This window comes from Phlebotomus papatasi, chromosome 3, assembly GCF_024763615.1.
Source record: "Phlebotomus papatasi isolate M1 chromosome 3, Ppap_2.1, whole genome shotgun sequence".
In the NCBI taxonomy this organism is placed as follows: Eukaryota; Metazoa; Arthropoda; class Insecta; order Diptera; family Psychodidae; genus Phlebotomus; species Phlebotomus papatasi.
This window is the reverse complement of record NC_077224.1, coordinates 71,492,358-71,504,928: the sequence shown is the minus strand read 5'-3', so window position 1 is coordinate 71,504,928 and position 12,571 is coordinate 71,492,358. Positions and strand designations below refer to the sequence as shown.

General features: G+C 31.5%; 1 protein-coding gene across 3 annotated transcripts in view; it reads right to left on the bottom strand.

The window, feature by feature from the left end:
- Window positions 1-12,571, bottom strand: part of LOC129808218 (adenylate cyclase type 9) — a 70,329-nt gene that overhangs the window by 53,891 nt on the left and 3,867 nt on the right. For all 3 annotated transcript variants that reach the window (XR_008752354.1, XR_008752355.1, XM_055858023.1), the window contains exon 2: window positions 7,527-7,677. The gene's annotated coding sequence lies outside the window, so the exon portion shown is untranslated. The remainder of the gene's footprint in view (window positions 1-7,526; window positions 7,678-12,571) is intronic.

The following is a 12,571-nucleotide window of genomic DNA, read 5'->3' as shown; positions in this document are numbered from 1 at the left end:
GCATTGAAAATTATGTATATCAGTTTAATTTGAGAAAATGAGCTTAGAAGTCATTTTCACCTTGTGCACAATTTTCATCATTCCGATCAAAGAGATTTTAACCATCCCAAATTTATCTCATCCAAAGATTCTCTGTTTATTAAAATTTTTAAACTCAAACTCCATCTGTTGATGTCATAAATCTATTTTCCAACTAAACTTTAAAACTTACGAAGGCTCTTTTATCTGACTATGTAATTATTTTCTCTATGTAGTTAATGCTTCTTAATAAAATTCATCATTCATAAAGTCATCCATAATTGTTTTTTTTCGTAATAGTCTATGTAATATCGTGACGATTGTAATATTGTAATGACGTCAGAGTATGATTAATATAGTGATGGGTTTTTGGAGGAATGTGCTTAGGGGCAAAAAAGCATTACGTCTCGATAAGGTTTTTTCATAGTCAAACTTAACTTCCTACGTGGCTCTATTTGAGAACGCGCAAAAAGTCCAGCATGTGGCTCAAATGGTGATGGAAGATACTTTCGTGCCATGTAAAAATGCAATAAATGTCTTGGACATTTATCTCAAGTACCTCTGACACACTCAATGAGAATGTTCTTCATCTTCTTCATCTCTCATTGAGCTGCATCATATGTCATTACTGTTCGCTTAATTATTTCCTCAATGATGCCTCAAACAAAAGTGATCTTGAACGTGAACCCCCTCAGAGCCTCTATCTTCCATTTCAATCTATCTTTGGACAAGATAAAAGCTCTTCCGTGGGGATTTTTCTGAAGATCAATGAATCTATCACATTTTGTAATGTTTCTTTTTTTTTTGCAATAAAACTTCGATTATTTGAGAGTTGTTAATCGCACAAAAAAACTGTTATCAGTCTAGAAGATTCAGAAACGTTTTTAGATTGAGGTCGAAGTCGCATTTAAGTGATGAATTGAGATAAGAACTCTTTTTTGGTAAAAATGAAGTCATATAGAATGAATACTTTAATGATTTTAAATAATTCATTTATTAAACACTTTTTTTTATTTTATTTCACTGCAGTGTAAATCATTATAAATATTTAGTAAATAATTAATTTCCATAAAATATTTTAGAACTATTTTGTTCTCTGATTGGCTGGAGATTTAAATGTATTTGCATACTTTCAAGCGCTAGCCAATGGAAGAATATGATGAGCGCAAAATATTTTAAGCGATCAAATATTTAAATACATATAAATAATACTAAAAATAGCTGATTGGCTACAGCTTTACACCATTCAAAACATTTAAAGCTCTAGGCAATTAGAATACGTGGTGTGACTAAAATATTTTACGAGACTAATTATTTAATTTAGATGTGGATAGTGCTTATTGTGTATTTTGCTTTCTATTTAGTAATGGCATTGTATAAATGAGCAGTAAAAAAATAAAAATTGAGCAGTAACAAAAAAAATGATACAGTGATATTATCGTAAAAATTTTGGCAAAGGGAATATAAAGGGCTTTTCATTCTATCTGCAATAATCTTAAATGTTAAATATATAAATTAGATCCACTTTTGTGAAAATTTTAGTTTTTTACTGTCCATAATTAAATATTTTACTGCTCATTTTTAATTTTTTACTGCCCATTTTGATTTTTTTACTGCTCGTTTGTTTTTTGCTTTTAGTAATTTATGGCATGAATTTGCAAACACATTCTTATAGACTAAGCAAAAGAATCATTAACAGTTGTAGGCTCTCATCTCGTAACATTTTGATACACACATAGTCAACAGAATTATATAAAGGTTTTACAGAAATGACAGTTTTATAGGAAAATTTATGGCAAGATTTAAAATTTTAATATTTCAGAGAACTAAGTATACCCTTTTGTAAACCGACAAACACAATTTTCATAAACCAAATTTTTCTTTGAGCTCATAAATCTTTATAGTATAAAAAATTTATATGTTTATAGCAAAACTATATTTACTCTTTTCTATGTCTGAGAGAATTAACCATAACTTTTTATAAATACTGCTGAGGGAAATACTTTTAAAGATTCATGTAAAGGCTCATAACTCTACATTACTTTGATATTTTATAGCAAAATGTTTGTGGAACAAAATATACTGGTGCTATAAATTTTTAAGGAAAATTTATAGTTTAACATGAAATTAACCTTTCGGAGAAAAATAAAATTTTCCAGATTTCTTCAGGACGTAAGAAGTTAAATTGCAAAAATATATTTTATAGCATTGATATGTTTATAGCAAAAGTTTTTAGCAATTTTGAGACATTTTCTCGTGGATTCTGACTCAAGCAAAGAAAGTAACATGGAACAAGAACTTACCAAAATTTTGATAATTTACAGAAAAATGTATACTGTAAAACCTGTAAAGCGGTATTCCAGTACAAACAATTTTATAGCAAAATTTAGAGCAAGTTAGACAAATTTTCTTATAAAAATAAAATACTTAGTTTTTAAAATTATTTACAGCTGAGAAAGAAAGTTAGAATTTTGCTCTTTGCTGATTTTATAGCAACATTCTATAAATCGTCGCTAGGATCAGCAATTATCGTAACTTACTGGTCATCAAATCAGCAATTCTTGTATAGTTCTTCTACAAGAATATAACAAGAATTTTTGATATAGAGGATGATGATCCGAGCAACAATATACGTTATAAATTATCTAACTAAATGTTCTTATAATTTTATAAAGATAGATAAGTTTTTTATGAATCTTGCATAAAATTTACTCATTGTTTTCTGATGTTACTTGCATTTTCTCTACTAGGTTTCTGTTTCAATTTTTTGCCAAAGTTATGAAGTCAAGTCCCTCAATTTTAATTTTAAAATGTTCCACAATTTATGATAATAGGTACTTCTCCGTCTAATAAACCTTATCTTAGACTAAATATTTTATCTTGCAATAACGTGGCTACTGAACTAATAAATATGTTAAACATCCCAAAAACTCATACAATTCATAAAAGGCGTTCATATCTGAATGTTTGGCATAACAAAATTTTAATTATATCCCATTTTCAGCATATAACAGTACAAAGTTTATAGACCAAAGAGATGGAGAATGAAAATCGTAAAATGTTAGATTACTCAGAATTATTCCATATCATTGTTTGTGTTTACAGTGAATTTTTCCTGCACATAACATTGCCAATATTGGACTTTTCGCGGTCTTGTGATTTTTTTTCCAACGTAGAACGAGTGTTTGTGATAGAATTTTCCACAAGCGATTTTTCTTTCAGTTAGATTAAGCTCTTAGTGTTCTTGGAGAGCACTTTGCAAAATTGCCTTGGCCCTAAACACAGTAGCGATTAGAGAAATTCCCTTTCACGCATAATTTTTCGTTTAAATTTCTTGAAGAAATAGAAGAATAAAAAGTGTGATAAACGTGTTTTAGAAAATTACTCCAACATTGAAATTGATTCTTCATATTCTGGATTAGAGGTTCAATTAATCAAAATTATTGTAAGACATAACGCAAGATAATTGGAAATTACTCTAGTTTCACTTGATCTTGTCGACATGAGCGAGATTAATTAGCTTGTATTTTTCACAGTCCATAAAAGATGTTTTGATGCATTTGGGAGGAGCTGTTCCATTTATCCATAATGTCATTCAATAATTGGTTATTTTAATAAATCGCATAAATTGAATGAATGCATTGGAATATTGGCGTGAATGTTTAAAATCACCTCAAGAAATAATTGTACTTGGGATAATCCATAAAAATTCGTGAAAGGTTAATGGTATTTTAGCTTCTGGTGGTACAAGAATAGCCAGTAAAAAAAAATATAGGAATGACGTGTATAAAGACGTAGTGAATAAATGTAGAGCACTTTACTGCAATTTTCTTTCAAGCAATAAAACATTATGTGAGCCACGAGTTTGCTCATTGATAATAACAATGACCCTAAAGTTCTAAAAAGTTCTTCGGAAAAAATCATAATATGGAAGTCAGTGGTGTTAGAGTACGCTGCATATGTAGACTTTATACAGATTTATTACCTCGCAATTTATGTGAAGTACAAAAGTATTTTTTATTATATTACATAAAAAAAATATTGCAAAGGAATAGATAGGTATACAAAGAAAATAATAACTAAAGAAATATGGTTACTGAAACATGGAAAAGGATACAGTGAGGTTATGTTTGGTTTAACCTCAAAATCTCAGGTTTTAGTACCACAGAAGGATTCAGATTATTACTTTAGCAAAGCAACCTAATGAAGCTTTATCACTACTTTGAACTCTTAGAAGATAAATAAAGCAAACTATTCTATTTCTTACAAAAATGTGTAAGAAAGTTTAAAAAAATAACCTCATATAATTTAAAAATTCTCCCTGAAGTTCAGGAAACTTTATCATCAAGATTTTTGTTCCAAACAGAAATTACACATATAAAAAGCATTCAAATGCGAAATAGAAGCGAATTATCAACAAAACAATCTTATGCTTTAGCTCTGATTCTTTATAATGTTTTTGAGGTTATGTTAACGCGACAGGAAAGAATTAAAATATTCCTTTGATCAATTAGGATCTTTGAAATATTTAACGATTTTATGAATAGTGAAGTAAACTTTATAAAATTAAATACAAAATTAATTTAAAAGTACACCAAGATAAAGAGTGTTAAAGATTTTCATATTTAAGGTTATGTTTGATATGTTTTGGAAATCATAATGCGTCTAGCAAAATTCTGATAGAGGTGAAATGCAATATTTTAGAAGAGTGTATCCTTAATTTAGAAACTAACATCTGATAGAACAGAAGTTAAATAAGAATTCGATTGATGAGATTATGTTAAAAAAAAAGTAACTACCTATAGTACACCTAACGCAATTTTGATACAAAAACAATTTAAATAAAAATTAAAATGTAAAAATGTAAATTCAAATGTAAAAATTGCAGGATTGCATTGCAATCTAATTTAATTGCCCTTAAAATAAGTAACATTTAATAATAAGAACAAGAAACTTTCAATATTTGTAACCTTTGTAACCCTTGAGGTTATGTACGAAGCATTGCTTAGTAATCCAGCGCTTCTAAAATTTTAGTTTTAAGATCATTCTCGTCTGTAGACCTATTCCATATTAATTGAATAGAAAATATTATTTCAATGTAATCGATTTGAAAGCAAAAACCAATTCAAAATAATTGTTTATTCTATGTGTTTGTACGAAAAATTATACAGAATAAAATTTAAGATAACTGTCTGAAGTGTCATCGAAACAGCCTTAGCCTCAATTGCTCGAACTTCATAGCAAGAGCAATATATTGTTACAAAAGTGCTTCTTGAATGCCTCGAGATATTGAATTACCTACGCCTCCCGTTTACCAATACCTATACAACGCGTTTTTCGGTATCTTACGTGGCTTGACTTCAATAATTTACACTTAAGCTTATACTTCGGGAAGGCAACACATAGACATTTGTTTACAAATCACCCAGTGCGTGTACTATTCAAGAGAGAAGAAAATTAATTGAATTTGCCCTTCTACAGTTCAGGTGTTCCGGATCAATTCAGAGAATTGAGAATTTAGTGAACTAAACCATCTTTAAATTTTCTGAGACTATAGAAAAAAGCCAAATTCCTTATACGGGCTATACACCCAAGGCTTAGCCGTATGGCTTAACTGCTTTAATTTCTTGTTAGTCAGGTTTTTTTTTGAAAAATTTAACTTAGAATTAGATTATTAAAGGAAAGCTTTCGGGAATTGGGCTAAACCTCAAGTCTGAAGACCGCTTTATGTTCAGTAATAACCTTCTCGATTTTAGAGCTCTTTTTTTTTGAGGTTTATACTATACCGATTTGAAGGTGTATCAGAGAGAACTGACCTAAAACCCGTTGGAAGTACGAAAATGGAAAGCGACTCTTTGCACAAAAGTCAAAAAGTTCATGAAAAGTACATTTAAGGTGGCAGAATTACTTGTGGCCTGTCTTTACTTACGGCCTTGTCGCAGTTTTTGTCAGAAAATAATACCGAAAACCAAAAAAAAAAAAAACAAATATAAATGTCCTATATTAAAACACATCAAATATTTGTCATTTTGAGGTTTTTCGAAATCATTTTGTGACATTGTGATGTGTTTCGCGACTAAAGTGTAGAAATAGTCCGCACAAGTAATGCCGCCACCCTATTTTCATTAAATTTAAATTCAAAGTTTTGCCATCCCAATATTCCACAAAACTGCGAAAAAAGCACTTTTAAAAGTAAATATTTACGCAGTTGTTGTTGTTGTTGCTTGATGTGTCAAGAATATCGAAAATTCGAAATGAAAGAACAGCCAGCGCTAAAGTGGCGAATATGTAAACTTGCGCTTTAGACTTCCGATCGATTTTTGAATAGATTTGGCTTACCTTTTGAGTGGCTTTGCCTATTCAAAAGGTTATTACTGAACAGAATCAATCAGTCTGAAGATGTGATTTAAGAGTACCACCCATTGATCCCCTTCAAAGCACATTCATTAACATATTCCCATTTTCTGTTGTAACTCAGAAGGTTTTTATAAAATATTATCAAGCAGTCTCTCTATTCGTCTTGTCGTTATTAATGTCGCAAGTCAATTGTTTCGAAGTCGAGGTTTGACGTTTTCGGAGAACCTTCATATACGTCGACATTCGTATCATTCAAGCATCTTCATATTTCGTTCAACCCTTTACCAAAATTCCTTTCATAGATTTCTCAGGTTTAAAGGCAAAAACGATTCTAATGAGATTGTTTCTCAACCGATGGGGGTAAGTTTGGATTCATTTGAAAGGTCTTGGAATACGGGTAATCCCCAATCGGTTTCGAACTGTTAAGAACCACTAATTAATTTTTATGCAAAGTTTAATATTATAAATCGGTGATTAATCTGCATGAGACAATTCTTAATGAAAAACCTAGTTATTAATTATTAAACACTCACTGTACTTCTATAAGATTTTGGACTAATTTTGAGGTGTTCGAAATCAACTTATCAACTTAAATCTATTTTGAATCATTGAATAAGTCGAAGTATATAGCAAAATAATTTTGCTAAAAGCTAGAATTCTTCGAAACTTGTCGGTGCAATTGATTCACGACCAATTTTTGGGGAATAGAATTAAAATCACATATTCGAGAATTTCGCAAAGCTGAGGCGCTTTGACATCACTTTTTGTTGTATCATATAAATAATTGTGCAAATACGAGAAATCTCAAGTATAGCACTCGAGTAATTGAAGAGACTCTCAACAAGAGCATCACTCAGTAGCGACAAGAGAGCACTGCATTAGCCTGCGAATTTCAGTAGTTATTTACCCCTGAATCACAAACATGACATAAAAAAAACCGAGTAAAACAGCAATATCTGACGACAAGTTCTTATCACAGTGTACAATTTTCAAGACTTTTGCAATCGCACGATAAGACAATAGTTGCCATTTATTTGCACCCATTATTCCTCTGAGATAAATTTAGATTTCGCACGATATTCTGAGAGAGCTTTTTGCTCTTTTGGCCGCCTTGTAATCGGACAACACATTTCAATGATTTTTCCACTCACCTTCTACTCCATATTTTCTGCTCCCCTTCTCCCCCAAAAAAAAACAAATTCCGTGCTTGTCTTGTTCACAACTTTTTTTTTCTTATTCACTTCTGGACTTCCTCGTGAGAATTCTGGCTATTTTCTTTTTTTATTTGCACGACTCTATCACCTGAAAGCACACACAACAATAAACTTGATAAACCTGATGTAATGAAATCTACACAACAATTGAACTGAGGGGGAAGTTTTGGTCTGTGGTTGATAAGTTTTCAAGAGTTCACTGTTAGATACTGTGTACATATATGTTGCTTTCTTAAGAGAGAATCCCACTCAAAAGGCGATCATTTGATGGTTTTGTGCAAAATTTCCAACACGAATTTTGTGTTGAAACGAGAATTGGGCTAATTTGCAGGCTTTTGTATGAAAGCTCTTCCTCATTGAATTTGGTACACTTAGAGAAATATATCTCAACAGAAAGATGGATAATGAGCGCTTAGATGTTACACTACAATTGCAAGATCCGACTGGCAAAAAGGACAAGAATATGAAAGTACTATATCAATGAAAAATAAACATGCTTTTTTAGAACTTTATTGTTCTTAAGCGCTTCTATGTATTCGGCTTTCCTCTGTATTATTTGTCACGGTTTTAAAACTCGGCGAGAATTCGGGAAAACAATCAAGACAGGTACCAACACAAAACAAAGTCGATAATGCAGAAGCACTGAGAACAGTAAAGTGTAAAAAATATATTTATTTTTCATTGCATTAGTTGTTGAAATAGCACCATTATACTCAATTTATGACATTCGAAGATGCAAATATATTTTAACATTAAAAGAAATTGTCAATTATTTTCCAAAAATAGTAGGGCAAGTGTGCCAAATTCCGGCCAGCTTGCAATTCCGGCCACCTTTCTTGTTCCTCGAATTTCCATGAATTTTTAGTTTTTACATACTCTAGAGATTACAATACAAAAGAATAACAAAGAATGTAGCTTCGACAAACGTGATGACGCGAAAAAGGCATTGGAAGAATTCCTAAAGGGCAAGGAAATATGAGAATGAAGGTGGCCGAAATAGGGTACTAAAGCTATGTCTACATTTTTATTCATTTTAAAATCTACTAAGAATAATTTTAAAGTAAATAAAGACCATAAACTGTTTACAAAGTTCTAAGCAACACTCTTTAAGTAGAAGGAATAAAAAAAATCAATTTGTATTTAAAATATTACATTTCAAACTTGAGACTTTGGCGCTTGCATGCAACTATGCCGAAATTTGGCACACTTACCCTATTATCAATTATATCGAGACACTTTATTTGTATTACAATGTTAATCTTTACAACGTGCTCGTGTTGGAAGAATGTGCTGATCGTATATCGCCAAGGAATGCCTTCCTCTCATTCCGTATAAAAGGTTAAATTCTCGTTTCACTATCATTTACTATCTATCAACATTTTGCTGAACATTTAAAAACCTTTTATATGAAACGAATAGGGGAGTTCGGGAACATGTTTGAATCAGATTGATAAATATTTCACTGAATTGAGAGGGAGATAAATACTCTGAATAGATAGTAGTTTGCTCAATACTCTTTCCAAAGAAAACTATAATACTCCACAACAGTCTAAGTCTCCCCTGGTCTCCCCTATACAACACCAATATTGGTTGAGAAAACCGCTTCACACTGAAATTTATCCAGCAATCTTAACAAATTCCGAAAAAAAAACAGAGAACTCAAAGAAGAGAACGGAATACAAAAGCTAATATTGTAAAAAATCCGAGATAACTTAAAATGGTTAATAACTTCTGATTTTCTTTTTCTCTGTCAAACTTTTTAGATCAGGAAAATTTTATTAAAATAAAATTTTTGTCTTTTTATCAAATGTTACTACAAATTTCCGTCCTTTGATGATCACCTGATAGATCACGTGATGGGTCACATGACATATCACGTGACAGATCACGTGAGGATCATCAAGGGAAATTCAATTTAGTTTTGAATGCGAAAAAAATGAGAAAGAAATATGCAATACAAAACGACTGGAATTTTGATTTCCTGTAAATTTTTAGATCTAAAAGTTTGAAATTTCAAAATCATAATTCATATTCAAATGTTTTGCATTACATCTCACTTTTTCACAATCAAAATAGTATTGAACTAAATTGAATTTGTTATAACGCCAAAAAGAAGACAAAGATTGCGAAAAAATGAAGTATATATGAAAAACGGTTGAAAAAGATTGGGATGTGAATTTCGATTTCATGAATCTATCCTGATTTAAAATGCGTGTCAAAAGGGAGGCATAAATTTTCCATTTTAAATTTAGCTTTCTGGAATTCTTTGTTTAAAAAATAATTAAACTTCAAATATATGTTGAAAGTGATTGAACAGAATTCTGTTCGCTTGGTACGTAATCCCAAGAATTGTGTTTATGCACAGAGAGCGACAATCAGAACAAGTGATTCCCAACCAAGGGTGGAGACAGGATTTTTTTCCGGTCTCTACTTGGGTTAAAAAAAATTGGGGTTGGGAATCACTTGTTCTGATTGTCGCTCTCTGTTCAAATATATGATTATTATAGAGATTATAGAGTTCCATAAGAATAACTTATAAATGCCTTAATATTCATCCTATTCTATAATCTTTAATTTAATCATTTATAACTCCAAAAAATCTCTTTATTAATACGAAAAGTCATTAGTAGTATTAACAGGTGTAAAAGGCACTTAAGAACACCTTAGTTGAATAACTATGCATATTTTTATCCAATCGTAATGGCGAAAACTTTCTATATCTTATTTGCTTAAAATTAGTTCTAATTACTTAGAATTACAAGAACTTAGATTTCCTAAAAAAAATATAAAATTTTTAAAAGTTATTGAAAATTTGACCGTTATTAAATCTATGAAGATATAATTATTACTAGAATTTTTCGTAGTCTAAATATCTCCAATAACATATACGGTTCAACCAAGTTAAAAGCTTCTTGTCAAGTTCAGAACTTGAAAAAGTTCTGAATACTTCTTAACTAGTAGACACGGATCTCTCGAGAAATAAAGTTGTAAACAGTCAGTTCTCTAACAAAAGTAGTGTGATAAAAGAACTTTGACCACCTCTCAGGAAATGATAAAGTTACGACACTTATCATATAGCGTACCGTACACAAACTAAAATAACATGAGATTTATTCAAAAACATTAGTTAGTGTGCGCTATACCGATGAGTGTCGTAACTCTATCATCTCTTGAAAAGTAGTCAAAGTTTTTCATGATGGGCCCAGAGAGTCCAGATGTAACATTTTGTCTTGTGGCACCCATCTTTCAACATTCCCTGATACGGCAAAGGTACCTAATGACCACATAAAGATAAAAATAATTTCCTCAATAGCAAGTTCACAAGAATCCTTGACTGGACAAAATGAGAAAATGCTGTATAATAATGAGTTATGAGTATTATTTTTATGATTTCTTATTAAGAAATTGAATTTTAACTTATACGCTGTTTATTTAAACGAATTAAAGTACGGGTTTGCCCCCTTAATACCCTAGACATATTTACGATTTAAGCAGAAAGACGGTTTAACGTAATTATAATCAAAATAATGATCAGATTACATTTCAATCAGTTTTTGACTAATCCGTCTATCAGCTTAAGTAGAGAAAGGACTTAAGTTAGTGGGAAACTGATGGAAATTTAGCCTAATCAATATTTTGATTATAATTACATTAAGCTGTCTCTCGGATTAAGTCGTAAGTGTGTTTAGGGCATCACATGCAAGAAAAGCCGTGGAAACATAAGAGCGCAAAGCTAAAACCTTGTATCCTCATATATCCTAGAATTATCCACCGTTATTCAACTGATCTTTGTTAATTATCGGTATGGATTTCTTTAGGCTAGAAGAATTGGATCTCTTAAGGCAACAAACCGGCACACCTTTCAACACCCAGGCGGATTACCCCGAGAGACCAAAGTCCATACGTCCTTCCCTTTTAACATCATAAGTCGGTTCTGGTCTCTAAGCTTCAATTAAAATATACAATGACAGACACCCAGGAGGCAATGATACTGCAGCGGCATAGAAACCCCCAGAAACGAATTTGAGTACTAACGTTTATAACAACTAGGATTTTTGCATACATAATACGTATAAATTTTTCAATTCATTAGCAATGGGTTTACATCTTTATCAATGTAGATCTAAACGAAAGGTTTGTAGTTGATCTGTTACTCATCGGAATAAAAAGTTCCGATAACAGCCGCAAGAATCAACTCAGTCAACCTAAACTTATACGGATTTCAGACCTAAGGTTTAGCTATATGGCTTAACTGCTCTATTTTTTTGTCAATTACGATTTTTTGGAAAAATATTAAACTTATGGCTCCGGCACACGTTTTAGATCAGGAAAATTTCAAGAAGTCGAAATTCACATCATTTTCTTTCCAGCACGGTTTGCGTATATCTATCCCAGTCTTTTGCGCTCAAAATTATATTGAACTAAATTGAGCTGATGTTTAAATGAAAAAGAAGAGTCCGAAAGAGTGGGATAGACTTATGCAAAATGTTTGAGAAAGAAAGATGTGTGAATTTCGATTACATGAAATTTTTCTGATCCAAAAGGTGTGCCTGAGCCATTAGGATTGAATTATTAAGGACAAATGACCTATTAGGCTCTCAAAAAACAATAAAATTGCTCGTAATTTAAGATTTTGAGTCATTCGGGAACTGGGCTGAATCTATAGTCTAAAGCCGGCCCAGACTCAAACAAAAAAGATCTTTATTGTGAGATCTCTGATTCGACTCTCACATTTGTGAGTTCGAGTCCCGCCCGGTGAAATACAACTGAATATTCAGAAAAAGAATTTTCACACGGTATATAACGTAATAACAATGCACTGCCTCTGCCCAACAACTCCGGGAGCATGGAAAAAAGATCCACACTGCAGGGAAGGCGGTCCTGTGCGGTCTACAAACGGACTTAGCAGATTCTTCCAACACGGGATCAACAACAATATAATGATTACATTGTAACAATATATCCCGATACGAGTAATAATA